Below are 15149 nucleotides of genomic sequence, written 5' to 3' on the forward strand. Positions count from 1 at the left end.
TATCCCTGGCCTGCGCGCATTGATCTCATTTGGCCAGGAGATAAGGCAGTAATTGGATGAGGGCTTGAAATCAGATGGCCGGCCTGCCGTGGCTAATTCCACTCTTCCTGGCCTGTCTGGGCTCGGGGCCAGAGGGCCAGGCCAAGGTTAATCCTATCCAATCCCCTGCACTAGAAGGCCCTGTGAACCCTCATGGCCATCTATCCAAACACAGCTGATGTGAGTCCTTTTAAACTGCTAACAGCTAATTCGTTTATTTGAGCTTTCACAACGTTGAAGCTAATGAGATTTGGAAATAAACACGTGACAGACGAGAACGAGAAGACTCAAAACAAAAAGAGTGAGGATATATATATATATATATATATTGAGTTTGTTTCGAAGAGGATCCAATTTTGAAGGTCTTTTAAAATGTTTGTCATAATGTGTCTCTATGGTTTGAAATATTTCGCAGGAGCTGACATCTTATTCTTGCCACGCTCGCTGAGCTGTGATTGGTCAGCAGGAAACCTACAGCTAGCCTCAGCTCACCGTGTCTCTGTGCACGATGAAACACCGTATAAACGTCACACTTGCAGGTTAAAATCGCTCTCAGCCAAAGCCCCACTTCCATGTCAGCTCAAACAAGCCGACATGCATTGTTCCGTGTCCGCGTGCTTGGTTGTTTAGAGATGAGAATACAAGGAGCTCCTGCTTTAGTGGACCAGAGGCGGTGACTTCACTGCCGCGTTTAGCAATAAAGTCTCCAAAGTCAATAATTTGTCTTGTTCAACAGCTGAGCTAACCCACTTGAATCAGGAGGTGGGCGGGGTCAGGGCTGCTCTGGAGGCAGAATGAAGCCCATTGTGACGTAATACTGGGCTTTGCCCTCGCCGGTCTTTCACCGAGATTTATTCAGAAACAACTTCATAACGGCGCATCATCTGGGTGACGGACCTACTGCATCATGGAGAGGAAGACTTCATAAACACGAAACGTGAGTCAGGAAAGTTGGATGTGGACATTAGTAGCGATATTAAACAGAAACACAGTTCCCACAAACCGCTAGATGCTTGCTTGACACTCTGCAGCGGACAAGAGTCTTTTTCCTCAAACAATAAACAATAAACGATTCTAGCTCTACTCATAAAAACTAGCGGCATTGTGTCCTTGCGGACGCTCTAAAATGGTTTAAGAATAAAGCTTTTATATGCAATTAAAGTCATGTTTGTTGTTTGTAGACCTGTGTATTAACCACTTACACGGGTCATTTTTGCCATTTTACTGCAAGAAAGGTCAGTGTTAATTCCTTCTATGTGGCACCGCTGCTTCTCCATTGAAGATGGCCAGTAGATGAAGCGACCCCACTTCTTTGTATTTACACCCCGAGTCTTGAGAAATGGGATTTGCCTGTGCGAGTCGAGACTGTCAAAAGGCTCAGCGTGGCTCATCAGGAATAAATGCAGCTGTGGGACACACGCCTCTTGGGGAAACACTAATCTTCTTACTGCCTCCATTTATTCAATGCCAGTGTCAATATCAGCCATAATCAGAACGGGACATGTGACAAATGCTTTATGTGTCGGCTGATACTGGATGACAGAGCAGACGGAATCACCTGGGAGTACATCACTGCTGACAGCTCCGGATCAAAGCTTTGCTGCTGCAGATTAATGATGAATCGTAATATAGTGGACGCATTTCCTCCACAAAGACTCAGTAGGTTCACAGACGCTGTCATCCGTCAAACATATCGGAGAACAAGGCAGTGATTGTTTTGAGGCATGGTATCTTAAAAACATGTTCGACCAGATCAAAGCACAGTGGCAGAGTCACCAACACCCAACACAGTTTGGACCATAGCCTCTCCAGTTTTATACCGAGGTGGCACCAGAAAAAATAGCTGTTCTTAACTGTTTAAAATTTACATAACATAGTTGCTACTTCATATTTAATCATTTCACCACAATGATACGTTTTCTGCATGTTAGCTGTGCATATAGCATATTGACTTTTTCTGCTGCGAGAACACAAACTGGACTCAAAATTTGCTTTCACTCATTTGACAAATACGATGAAGAAATATTGACTTATAATATATAATATAAAAATAATAAGTCAACGATGAGTAAAATCCAGTATCGCCAATAAATTAACAATGCCACTTGACACACAAACATGACAAATATTTTCTTGAATTGTTAGAGCTACTGAATTCAACGAAAGAGGGTTCCAAAGATCACGTATGAACCAATAATACAAGCCAAATAACCACATATCACATTGCTCTGGTGCAGAGAATGTGTGTAGAATTTCAGTCGCGTAAATGATGTTTTGGTTTTTGTGAGTTCCATGATCAGTCACAGATGAAATGCCAACCATTATGTTATGACAATAAAACAAATCCAAGAGAAGTTCAGTTGCACGGGCGAAAGAATGACTTGACAAAAAAAACAAGTGCCAGAGAGTATTTTGAACCAATTTCCACAAAAGCGAAGGACAGTGTATTTTGACAGCCTGTAATTTCCGTCACAGGGGCGAGATACTGATTTCAATCCACAGACAGGATCAGCAGCGAATCTCAAAAGAAGCATCAGCTGGTCCTTGTACGTCTGACTTTAAGAGCAGAGCCACATACATTACAGCAGCCCGGCGAAAAGCAGCCACTAAAAAGACAATTGGAGACGAGATGAGGGAAACACTTATGTGTCATAAAGGCAACAGCAGAAAGGCCGTCCTGCGGTTCACCAGGGCCTGATATCTAGATTGCAGATGGATAAGTGAGCTTTAAAACAATATCCTGCTGACCGAAAAATCATTTCTCATAGCTGCCTCTATTTACCGAAAGGCTGCTCGTCTCCCAGTGGGACAGGAACAAATGAAAATGTTATTTCTCTTCTCATGAACGCCTCCCTTGTCTGGTTTCTCACTGCTGGCAATTTCATTTCTCCTTCAAATTTGACTTAAGCCCACGACTTGAGGGAAATAATGTCTCTGGAATAATCTTCCACAACTGTTATTCCACTGGCACAACCCCCGTCTTTCTTGCTTGATCTACGTGGCTGTCTGTCTTTCCATAGTCATTTATTCATTCTTGGCACAGTTGTCCTGTGGTTTGAGGGGAAGTGTGCGAGCCTCTGAAATAGAAGTGATGTGACATTCAATGCCTCACAGTAATTCTGTCAAACTCACACACCAGTATGAGACTGAACATACAGCTCTCCATCTCGAAAACAACTTTGTAAAATGAGAAGAAAAATCACTCTGTTGAGTTTGCTCCTTAAAACCTGTTTCATAAACAACAAGTTTCCAGAATAATAGGATGTTCCGCTCCATCACATGGGTATAACAAATGGTATTAGAACAGCTCTACTCCTTATAATAACTGGGGTAGAGTGCTTGCTCACTGGTATTAGCAACTACATTAGTTTTATTTTTACAGTTTTACACACTCCTTAGTTTTTCACTGAAGGTAACAACAGAGTGGTTCAACTTAAATTCAATTTTATTAGCCAAGTTATTTTGAGGCCTTAAATGAGGCTTCAAACTTGCGAAAGAATTGGTCACCATAAGTATAGCTTGGTTCATATTTACTTAAAGTGCCCATCTTTGAGGAGAAAATCTTAAATATACGTGTAGAAAACATTTAGATTCAATATTTGAAGCTTGTTTTTATAATCTCATGGACAAATTGAACATTTTTCTAATCGTTGTTGTTACTTAGGTGTTTTCCTCCCAAGTATTTCCATCACATTCAGGCTTCTTTTTCTCTGTGAATCTGTATTTTGGCTCAACAGCCCCTCTCAAAAGACCCCATTATTCCTCACCCCTGCCACATAACTTGAATTACTATTAAAGACAACATGCATTCACAAAGTACTGTAAAATGTGCTGTTGCTTTGGAACACAGAAGCGGGTCAACACAGTTCCAGGAGAAAGTCAGGTCAAATCTTTCATTGTATTTTGAAACACATCCATGTGATATATATATATATATATATATATATATATATATATATATATTCCACTGTTCCCTTTGGCCTGCTGGACCAAGTTCATGAACTAGCAGCTCTTGTAGTGCAGTCGACATGGAGCAATCCTCTCCCTGGTGTCAGTCAAAGAAACCAAGAAAACACAAACCTACTCCCACACAGCTTCTGCAACCCTGCAGCTACCCTCCCTGGTACAAACACAGCCTCACAAGGGATTCCCATATATAAAACATACACACAGACGTCTTCCTTTCAGGTGGTTGGAAAAGATGCCAGGATCGCGTCGGTAGGAGATTTGGAATAAATTACTTTAGTCAAATTGAAACTCCAGCAAAAGCATGTCAGCTGAACGATTGGGTGCGTTTCCCCCCCTCAATCTTTTCTTTGTTTTCAGTCGCCGAGAAGAGCCGAGAGAGTGCGAGGATGAATTTCTGGCGACGCAACAATGCATAGCACTGAATAGCCAGTAATCATGTCTCTGATGGTTCTGGACTCCTGGAGTCTCGGATTGTGTTGTGCCTGGCTTCCAGCTCGGGTCCGAGTAGACCCCTACTAGGCCATTGTGATTGAAGAACACATTCTCTTCGGGGGGTAAAAGGTGCATGTAATGTGCTGCTGCGAATGTGTATGTACCTCTTTACATGCGGGGTCTGCCTGTGTTCATAAAGGGGAGTGTCAGTCAATGAAGACCTCCCATCACAAAAGAAAGCACTACTTCCCCTTTCTCCCTCATGTAGACAGTTCCCACATTTCTCCCATTGCTATGGCAACCAGCCTTCTTTCCTTGGGCTCCGCATGCATCTAATCAGTCTGAGACCTTTGTAGAGATTCCTTCAGGCTCCACTTATTCAACGTACCCCACCAGAACAGCCTCCACTCTGAAACGGCAGAGACAAAGAGAGCAGAGACTCCCTCAGCAGATGACTTAAAAATTGGGGCTACAGGGTTGGATTCGGGTGAAGGTGGAAGTAATATATAGCCAAAAGCAGCAGGATGTGTAGTAAAAACAAGACGGTGCTGCAGTGCGTAGCCATGGCCAATTTCTGTGGAAATTATGTGGAATAGGATTTGTTATTGAAAGCCTCAGAGGCTGAATAGTTGGCAAGTATCACACAGCTCTGGCACTGGTTTAAGCTTGATAAGTCAAAATGGATTCCGGCTGAGCCTATTTATGTCATTCCTGAAAACATATGGATAGGATTCAGGCGCTCAATACTTTCAACCTTCAACAATGACATTCAACACCCCTTCTGCAGTCCATTAATCTTCCATGAGAATAGATTTATCATTCCCAGTACTGAGGGATTTCAGTCAGTCGGCATCAGCCTGAGCAGCATCCACCACCAAGATGTTCCTGAGCGATGAAAGGCATGGAATCAAGTCTACGGTCTGCCCACTTGTGGAGAATGGGAACTGTATATCTGAAGCAGTAGGTGAAAGCAGCGCGCAATGAAAAGGTTGCAGCTACACCAAGCTTCCTGCCTGGTGCACTATGGCCCCTTAAAAGGAACATTTAACCTTATTCATTCCAAGTCTCCACCTCATGTTTTTCATCGACTGCCGAGATCATTTCATCGAGGATGCCGATATATCTCCTCAGAAATAGAAGAGTGGAGAGTCATGCTGCTCCCAGAACCTAGTGCCAGTACCGTATACCGACGTGTATCACAGATCACAAAGTGCAGATACAACCGGCGGAGGTTTCCGATCCATGAGCTGAGAGTAAGCCTCATGTTGTTCACTGAAAATTCGTCCCTGTCAGCAGCTCTGCTCGCTCACTGCAAACTATGGAATCGATTCATGAACTTCATCAACTGCATCTTTGAGAAGCAATGCGACATACCTCCATTTAGCATGCGAGCATTCAGCAGCTTCAGGAGCTAAGACTCGTCTTATGAACATGTCTCCGATATGGAATGACTTCACTCAGGTATTAGTGAGTCAGTTGGAACTTGAAGTACATGTAATGTAAGTATTAGTATGTCACCTCTATCCTATACAGGGGAGTGAGACGGTGCAGCCTGTGCATGTAAACAAACAGCGCAGTCATGTCGGAGTTTGCATTTCAAATGTGGTATTGTGTCCTTCAGTCAGGAAAATAAACAGCTGGGCATTGAACTCCAGAACTCAATCCCCCGCTCCGTATTGAACTTTTATTTCAAAGAAACAGTGGAATTATGCTACAAGAGCAAATGCCATTTTGCTGGTCCAATGACGCAGCTTTTTAATTCTCTTGTACACAGACACAGTATATGTCTTGGATTTAATGAATATTAACTGTTGATGATAAACCCTGTCAAGTCAGATATGTGTCTGTCTGACTTCCCTTTCTGGTCTGATACTGACCTCATGCTGCCTTTTCTACTACACAATAAACAATAATGAAGAAAATAATAAAAAAATAAATAATGTATCGGATCAGAACAATATCTGTATTGTCAGATATTGGAATTCAGGAAGTAGGACTGGATTGGAAGTGAAATAATGTGGATCGGTGCATTGCATCGAGGCATTAGCTTGTTACTATCTTCCTTACTTTGCTGAACAGCTTCAATGAATCAGTAGATTTGTTATATTGACTAAAAGTGGCTTGGAAGGTTTCTAATGTTTAAGACAGAAGATACAAATGTCTCAACAGTGGAGTGGAGAGGCTGAAAGTGCCGTACTTTCACCACCTCCCCAGTGTGAGGCCGAGCTGATTTGCACATTGATGTTCCCTCATGTGCAGCAAAACATTGCCGATAATTCTGGATTAGAAAGTTCCACACTCACGACAGCGTCCGACAGTGCATTTCCAATCCCATTTCTCAGCATTAAAAGCCAGCAAATGAAAGGAGTGGGCGTGGAGCCGAAGACACCCTCCAGCGCCTGTAGAGACAAGCGACCCAACAGGACTGCGCCCAGTCCCCAACAGACACTCAGCTGTCAGGGTAGTGGCCTGGCAGCCAAGGCTTCATTTTGCACGACTGCCATGTCACAAAGTGTCACAATCTGTTCATGACAGCCCGACTGCAGGCGACTGAAGGGAAAATGGAACCGAGAAATAAAAGCGACCGCAAAGAGAGAAAAGGGGACTTGATGGAAATAAGTGTTTATGGCTGAGACAGCCCATTCCTCAGGTTGAGTTAGAGTCAGAAGTGAAGGCGCTTCCAGAGAGTTTGTGTTTGTGGCGTCGTGAATCCAACAGTAGCTGGCACCGACAGCGAGAAAATGTGCTCAACGCGCCATGGCATTGACTCTTATTAATTATGACCATCAAATATGAAAGACAGAAGAGGAAAACAGCATTATAGGAAGTATTGTAGGATGAATGTTCAGTATGTTGGTTTCAAACCGGACTTTATTTCACTAACAAAATAAACACAGACTGAGTCTCAGTGAGCCTTGAATTTCATATATTTCTGCATGATCAGTCCGGAATTTACTGTATTTGAATCACTGACTCAAACAGTGGAATTTAATGTGAGCCCACTGAAACAAGGAAAAAAACACACATTGACAACTTGGACTGTGACAAAATATCAATAAGGCAAACAACCGCGATATTTCTCCTTAAGATATATTATCGATAAGCTCTATTCATTATTATTGATTAAGCACAGCCGCTATACACCCGTTCATCGTTCCGTAGTTACTGAGGGCAGTGGGGACTGTGTGTCACTGTCTCCAGCATCCAGGGGGCGCTCCAGAGCACAAGTAGCTGAAAATTCGGGTGAAGACGAAACCAACAGCAGTTTTATTCTGTGGATGGGACAAAGCTGGATAAAGACTTTTGTAAGAACTCTCATACAAAAATATGATACACTGGCAGTACGACAGCCACCTCGTTCACCCGCAGCTCGTAGCGGAGAAAACGGTGCCTACAAGCTCATCGGCGCAGCCAAGTCTGGACTATTGTTTTCGGGCGGAGCTACCATTTAATTCGCCCAAGGCAAAGGAAATTCATAAACTCCATAAATGCGCAGATAAACTGTAGGTTATTGAGAGCAATGTATTGGTAATTGCAGTATCGCCATGTCGAGATATTATGGTTATCGTGAGCCGTTCATCGCATATCGTATCGTGAGGTACCATAAGATTCCCAGCCTTATTGACAACACTTTCTGTCAAAGACCTTTCTGAGATCTTCACCCTAAAATCAGACTTTGCAATACTGAGAATAATGGCGCATAATACGTGCAAATGAGTATTTAGTAGTTGTGATCACACGTGCAATGCATTTTCAGGAATTTCAGTTATGCGTTATACTGTTAGTATGAATTGTTGAATGAACCACTTCAAAATCAGCTTGTTTCAGCTCGATTTTGAACATTAAATTCGAATAGTAACACAATTACAATAGATGATTATTGTATTGTGTTTGTATGCAGAAGAAATACATTTATAAGAAACATATTTGGTACATTCACTCATTTAAAAATCATGCTTTCAATGGATAAAAAACTTTTAATCTGTTCTAAATAACCTAAACCAAGAGTTTTATTTGCCATTAATCGCAAGTTCAATCTGCTTTAGTGTTATGAAACAAGATTTAAAAAAATAAAAAAGATTGACAGCCACAATTTTAACAATTCGAACAGTGCACAAAAACTGTCTGAAAGCTTTACCAGTTGCGTAAAAAAGGACAGTCAGGCAACAAGGAAGAAATGCTTCAAATAAGAATTTATATAAACTTCTGTCAGTCTTGCTGCTGATGGTTAGAACTTCAAAGTCGCACTGAGAAAGGGGGCGGTTATTGCGGGGCAATTAAAAACACATCAAAACAAGACAGAGCTGAAGAGAAACCTATCCAGAAGAGAAACCTATTCATATGTACTGGGAGTGTCCTGAAGTGTTTGCATTCTGGAAACGAGTTGTTGCTTATGTGTGTGATCTTGTTGATCTACAAATCTCAGCTTCACCAAAACTACTGCTTCTTCATGATGATTCCGGCTTGAATTTGTCCCTCCAACAAAAACGGCTTTTATGGACTTGCCTTGCTGCTGCAAAGAAGATGCTTGCTCTAAGATGGAAACCGCCCCACTCTCTGTCAATATCGCAATGGACGAACACTCTACTGGTTATTGTGCAAATTGAGAGATCGGTTGCGTGAATGCATGGTGCAAGCATAAAAAATGTGAAATCCTGGAACTCAATATATGTTAAGATCAGAGAGAGAGTGGAAAGTGTAAATTTTTTGTTTGTTTGTTTTAATATATATTCTGAAAATGGAGACTCTGCGGTGTGCCGCCAGAAAGTTGGGTGGGGGGTGTTGATGTAAATGCGATGCATTTCTTGTATTTTTCTGACAAATTGTTAACAAAAAATTTGATCCAAAAAAAAAAAAAAGAGAAACCTATCCAGTTATGGTAACTAAACATGTTTAGTCGAAGCTGTTTTGAATGGGAAGGTCTGGCATCATGTTCACCTTTACATTCAGAGATAACTTATGAAAGCATTTGCTAAGAAACTAGTGCAACCGCTGCCTGTTTGGCAGCCTCAAAACACCAGCACATGCGCGCCAGGTCTCCGCAGAGTATGATCCCATGATAATGAGCCAATTATAGGTATAGCATGCCGACATCCAGATCTAAATGCTGGTCTCTAATAAGAAACATTTCAAATTACTGTGCGGCAGCGGGAGAAAGAGACAGATAATTGATGTGAGCAATTACAAGTTCTGTGTCGGAGCAAATTGTCCAGCATATCGGCGCATGTAGGCGGGCCGCGACCTCATTTACATCCGGGTGTCAGGAAATAATTGGAGAATGTATTGAGGAGGTGGGATGGGCACGGCTCTGTCCACATGGCACAAGCAGCTCCCCTGGACCGGGTGACTCGGTTCAGGAGCCGAGCGTGTGACAGACTTCGCACCGCCAGTTTGAACAAGAAAAACATGCGGAGCCTTTTAAAGCTCCACCGAATTCAATTATAACAGTGAACTTTTACACCAACAAAGACACTTTATGACATTAATCCAATGCCAGGAGTCGTAACTTGAGCTTTTTAAATGGTTTTACCACAGAGGCGCGGGATTATGAATAGGCTGTTGTGTTTTCATGTGAAAGCCAGTAATAACTATGTACAGTTTTACGAGCCGTAAGAGAGACTTTGGCTGCGTTTGGACCAAAACCGCTTCAAAAGCAGGAAGAGATGATGTGCTTGACTTTTAACATTATCACTTCCAGATGTTTCATTACAAAACAAGGTTTTAAAACCTCGCCACAAGAAACCCCTCTCATTTTAAGACGAGCTAGCAAGGACCAGAGTGGGTTTAAGTAACCCCGCAATTTAAAAACGCTCCATTCAATTAAAAAAAAAAAAGAGCTCTTGCAGTGCTGTGTCTTGTTGAAACTAGGTTCCAATAACAATGTCACGACCAAGCTGAAATGTAATTAACTATATCAAGTAAAAACAAACCATATAATCCTCTCATACGCAGTCACATTGTTGATTTGTAGAAATACTGTTATAATAGAAGCAAAACATGTAACTGCTGATGCGCAAACATGTTGTAACTTGACTCTAAAATCAGAGACACGCAACACATTGGTTGCATTAAGACAACACTGTTTGGTTCTCTATATGTCTCTAATCTCAGACTGTTGAGTCAAATGACAAAAGGAAGAGGTGAAGCTGCATCCGTCTTCATCTGAGCCAATGTTTCACGCTAAAGCATGTATGATTCCAACACATTCTCACTCCAAAGGCATCAGATTTCGACGATTGTCAGACTTTTGCGTGCCATGCTTTCGTTCCTCCTCCCAAAACATTGTGTGGCGTTCTTCAAGAATGGTGGAGCTCAGTAGCTATGGGGCCGACATTTGCGTTGTGACTGATGCACATGAACATATGAGGTGCTATTAGTGTGTCGTAGTACTGGAGATCTGACATTTTTAGGGTCTTGGTATCACATGCTTTTTTAATCGGTCTTGTCTCGGTCTTGCATCAGGGACTGGTTGTTATTCAGAAGCAGTGAGAAAACATCACATTCTCTGGAATCATTAAGATCAGTTCATTTCTGTTCCTTTAAAAGGTTAGTCGACTAATCGAAAAAATTATGAATAGATTAGTTGCAGCCCCATTTGAGATTCCTAATATAAATGTCTTGGTCTTGCCTTGGTCTAGATACTCTACAGTCTTTATAATGTCTTGGCCTCTGTTGTTGTGGTCTTGCCTATAACACTAGGTGCTATATTGTGAAGAACAAAATGTTTTCTTTCGTTATCAAACCTCACAGACAAGAGGAGTGGGTCGCGCCTGACTCACTCAGATGTCAGCTAAAGAACAGAAGGATGCGATACTCATCTGCCTTGAATATTCATCTGCCCGAGTTATTCACCTGCCTTATATAGATTACTCATTTGAATGTGATCTGTTAAGAAAAGCTGTGTAACTGATCATGTGACTTGTTATTCTTGTCATCTGTAATAAAAAGAGAGGTACTGCGTTGAGCTCTTCGGTGCGCCAACGGCCTTGCGTTGGTTGCGTGAGAAGCAGCCTCACAGCACTCCTCGAGAGTCCATACTCTTGGTGTTATGGCCGTCTCATCAGAGTGCTTGCTGGTGAAGGTAAAACTTCCCTGACACATATAGACCAAGTTACAAGTCTCTGAATGGTAAAACAAAACCTTAAGTCAGCACTTATACCTAACCATTTTCCTTTATTTGCGTGACTAGACACCAATGGTGTCAGGGTATGGCACGGAAGGGGAAACGGGATTCAATGAAAACCTTCGTGCACCAACTCATAGCCGACTTCGCCGCCAACTGGGGAAGCAAAAGTTTCAGCACGTCAGGAGTGAGAATGTATTATGTTCAAGGCAGGGAACATCCAGGGCAGCTTTCCAAGGAGTTGTGTGAAAAAGGCTGTCGCCATGAATGCTGTCACGCTGGGTAAGTTAGCACAGAAAACTCATTGAGGCCCAAACTTGTGACACTAACTTATTTTCAAATTAAGTTAAATAGAAGGAATATAGAGAAAAGGTCAATGTAAAGACGCTTTTGGGCCAAGAAGAGAGAAGAAAACGTGGTTAGAGCAATAGTTAGTCCAGCCCTGGTCAGCAAAGAAACAGTTGAACAATGTGCCATCAATTGATGGGCAACACAGTGGAAGGGTGAACACCAGGTCCACCAGGAAGCTGTCACTGGCCTGGACATGAAATGCAGGGCTGCATTCATTAGAGCTCGACTCTCGTGTGTCTCATTGCGCTGGCTAACACCAACTGCCGGGCTGTGACCCAGCACTCTGAAGCTTCTCCACACTGCGCCCGTCTCTCATCAAGAGCCTTGGGTGGAAAAAAAAGGAGTAACATGCTGTTTACTTGCAATCCCAGGCCCGTAATTGCCAATTTATTTGATAGGCAGTCGGGTAATGATGGCATTTCACCCCTTGCCGCAGAGACTAAACGGGAGTGATTCATTCCCCGGCCGCCTTCCCTCCCTGATACGGCCGACTCCCTCGGCTGCCTGCCTGAATGGCTGCCACCCAGACGAAAGGGATGGGGTGCAGTGGGAGGGGGAGGTTGGCGGCAATGTCGGCTTCAAACGAACCCAAAAGGGAACCCGGCGTTTCTGAGCAAATGCGGTAAGCCTGCCAATTTAGCCAGGGTTTGGGGTTGAGGCAAACGCCGCCGACATGATGTGCCATTTGTATGACTTAATGAGCTGGCGGTACGGAGCGAGGAGCGGAGCAAGAGCTAGGTAGCAGAGAGGGAGCCGCCAGGCCTGACCTCCTTTGGCCTGCGTCGCCTTGCTCGCCCCTGCCAGGTCGGCAGGCTCAGTTCATCTGCTGCATCAGAGCGTGGCCACCCCGTGAGGGAAAGGGAGTGCTCCGGCAAATACCATTAGCAAACTGTCGGTCTTAATGAACAGCGCGGGTCAAAGCTCGCTCCTGTTGAACACGACTCGCCGTTACTAATGACTGACTTGACGCTTTGTTTTCAGAGCAACTGCTCCACTTAAAACTGGCAGTGCTTACAGCACACTTAGGAAGCGCACGCTACTGTATAGTCAAAACCGACATTCAGTGACAGGAGAAAACGGCATACTTGAGTCCGACTTTGATGGGGTACTCTGGACATCTTAGCAGCTGAACGGGGGAGGATTTGCAACCAAAGTTTGAGTGCAGTCAACATCAGATGAAATAGAAAAATAATAAGGAGAAGCTTTTCATTCAGTTGTTCAGTTTACTTTGGTACATTCTCACTTGAAAAATAAACTCTTCAGGAATGAGAATGTAAAACTTATATAAGCAAGACGCTAAGATCATGCACTTTCAATTGTGCTAGAAGTAAGCAGCAGAAAAGGCAGCCAGAGCAGAGCTTTAATATTCCTCTGTCAAAAAAATATTTTGCAAAAAATAACCAGCAACCAGTGATCACAGAGGGGATGGTTTCATCTGTCAGCAGAATGTTTCCATCTTTTGGTGTAATGAACAGCAAAGTCCCAGTTGGGTAATAAAACACTGTACCTACCGCAGCTACTCATTATTTCAAATAAATGAGCGACTCCTATTAAATATGTCCAGCAGTGAGATACGATGGGAAAGATGGCTGGATGTGAGCCTGCGATTTCTAATGTCAACTTCATCTGTCTCACAGGAACCGCGAGGATCCACAGATCTGTGAGCAGCAGCATTGGCTGACTTGTGTAGCCCCTTATAAAAGGTGTGGGCAAAGTGCGGTCGGGGGGCCACATGCAGACCATTTCCTGTATGTATGCAACGACCTCTTGAAGTCAGATCACAACTCCAAAAGAAGTTGCACTTTTTTAATATTTGTTTATTTAATAATTTGTTACTTGGACATTTGAAGTTATTTTGTAGTTATATATATGATTTTTTTTTTATATATAGGATATTGAGCTAGATAGATAGATAGAGTCCTGCCCCAAAGGTAGTAATAATTGTGAAATGTTAAGATCCATAATACATACTAGTCCTAATAATGATTTTGCAATATTTCTTCCGACTCAAATACACACAAAAAAAAGAGAAAAAAATCTTGTAAAAAGTACTTCCGCATTAGACTGAGAAACTTTACATAAAATCAAATATATAAACAACATTTTAAGCATTTAGCGTTGTAGCATATTTAGACTGATCTCCATTTTCTCCTTGTTTTACAACAATGCAGTCACAAAATTCATGCTCAATTTCAGACATTTTCTACTGTCCTTTTGACTTGACACTCCTTTTCCATATCATGTATGAGCCAGGGCCAAAGTAAAAACTCAGACCTTGTAAGAGAACATTGAGGATTTATAGAAGAAAACACAAAACAACGAATTACAATTAATACAATATAAACTAGTGTTGCCTTAAACTTAAGGACTTTTTCAAATGCAATGAGCAATTCTGCACTCTATCACTCTGTCACTTCCATTTCCACCTTTATATCAAACTGAAAACCATTGTAGCGTCGATCCATTGAATAGGAGACGACAGAGAAAACCCCACAAAAGGCGAGTAAACTGTTAACAGTGTATCAGGTCAGACACATCACAACACAACAAAGTGTTTGCAAGTGGCTGTTGTGCTCATCTCTCGTTCTGGTTTGCTGCGGCGCTGCCATCGCCAACCAGTCTGCTAGAATCACTTCAATTTCTGTTGTCAACATCAAATTACTTATTTCATTTCATGCCCAGTCAAGCATCGTGACACGCTACATGCAGAATCCGTTTTGCTTCAGTTGTTCGGCTGCGTCGTTCTCAAAGACTCGCTCGCCTCCCGACTGACAGCTTTAATTATGGCCAGATATCTGATCGCTTCACAGTAGATTCTCCACACAGATCAAGGCGCGGCGGAGGCGGAGGGTGGTTCTTCAGCCAGCTCGCCTTACATGGTGGATGTTTCACAGCGTAAAGGGACAGATAAATGCTCATTTTCGTCAGCTTTTGTTTTCCATGCCAGTCAACAGCGAGACAATGCGATCAGGGTGAGTAGCATCCTTGTGTTTCACTCATGACCATTGTCAGGAGGAGAGCGTGCGCGTGTGTGTGTGTGTGTGTGTGTGTGTGTGAGGAAGAGTCCTCTTCATCTGAAGTATTCCACAAGTGCACTTAGAAGATTCAACAGAATGTCTACAGAGGCAGAATAACACAGCCTGAAGAGCAGAAGACATTCAGAGCTAATTGATTACAGCACATTATGAACTTACCACTTCTTCTCTCCGACAAAAGCTCACGAGACAGACTTGTC

At 42.7% G+C, this 15149-nt stretch overlaps 1 protein-coding gene across 11 annotated transcripts in view; it reads right to left on the reverse strand.

Moving 5' to 3' along the window:
• The window catches only part of auts2a (activator of transcription and developmental regulator AUTS2 a), a 274712-nt gene that overhangs the window by 154611 nt on the left and 104952 nt on the right, over nt 1–15149 (reverse strand). The window lies entirely within an intron of this gene.

The sequence above is a fragment of the Synchiropus splendidus genome, chromosome 17, assembly GCF_027744825.2.
Source record: "Synchiropus splendidus isolate RoL2022-P1 chromosome 17, RoL_Sspl_1.0, whole genome shotgun sequence".
NCBI classification, from domain to species: domain Eukaryota; kingdom Metazoa; phylum Chordata; class Actinopteri; order Syngnathiformes; family Callionymidae; genus Synchiropus; species Synchiropus splendidus.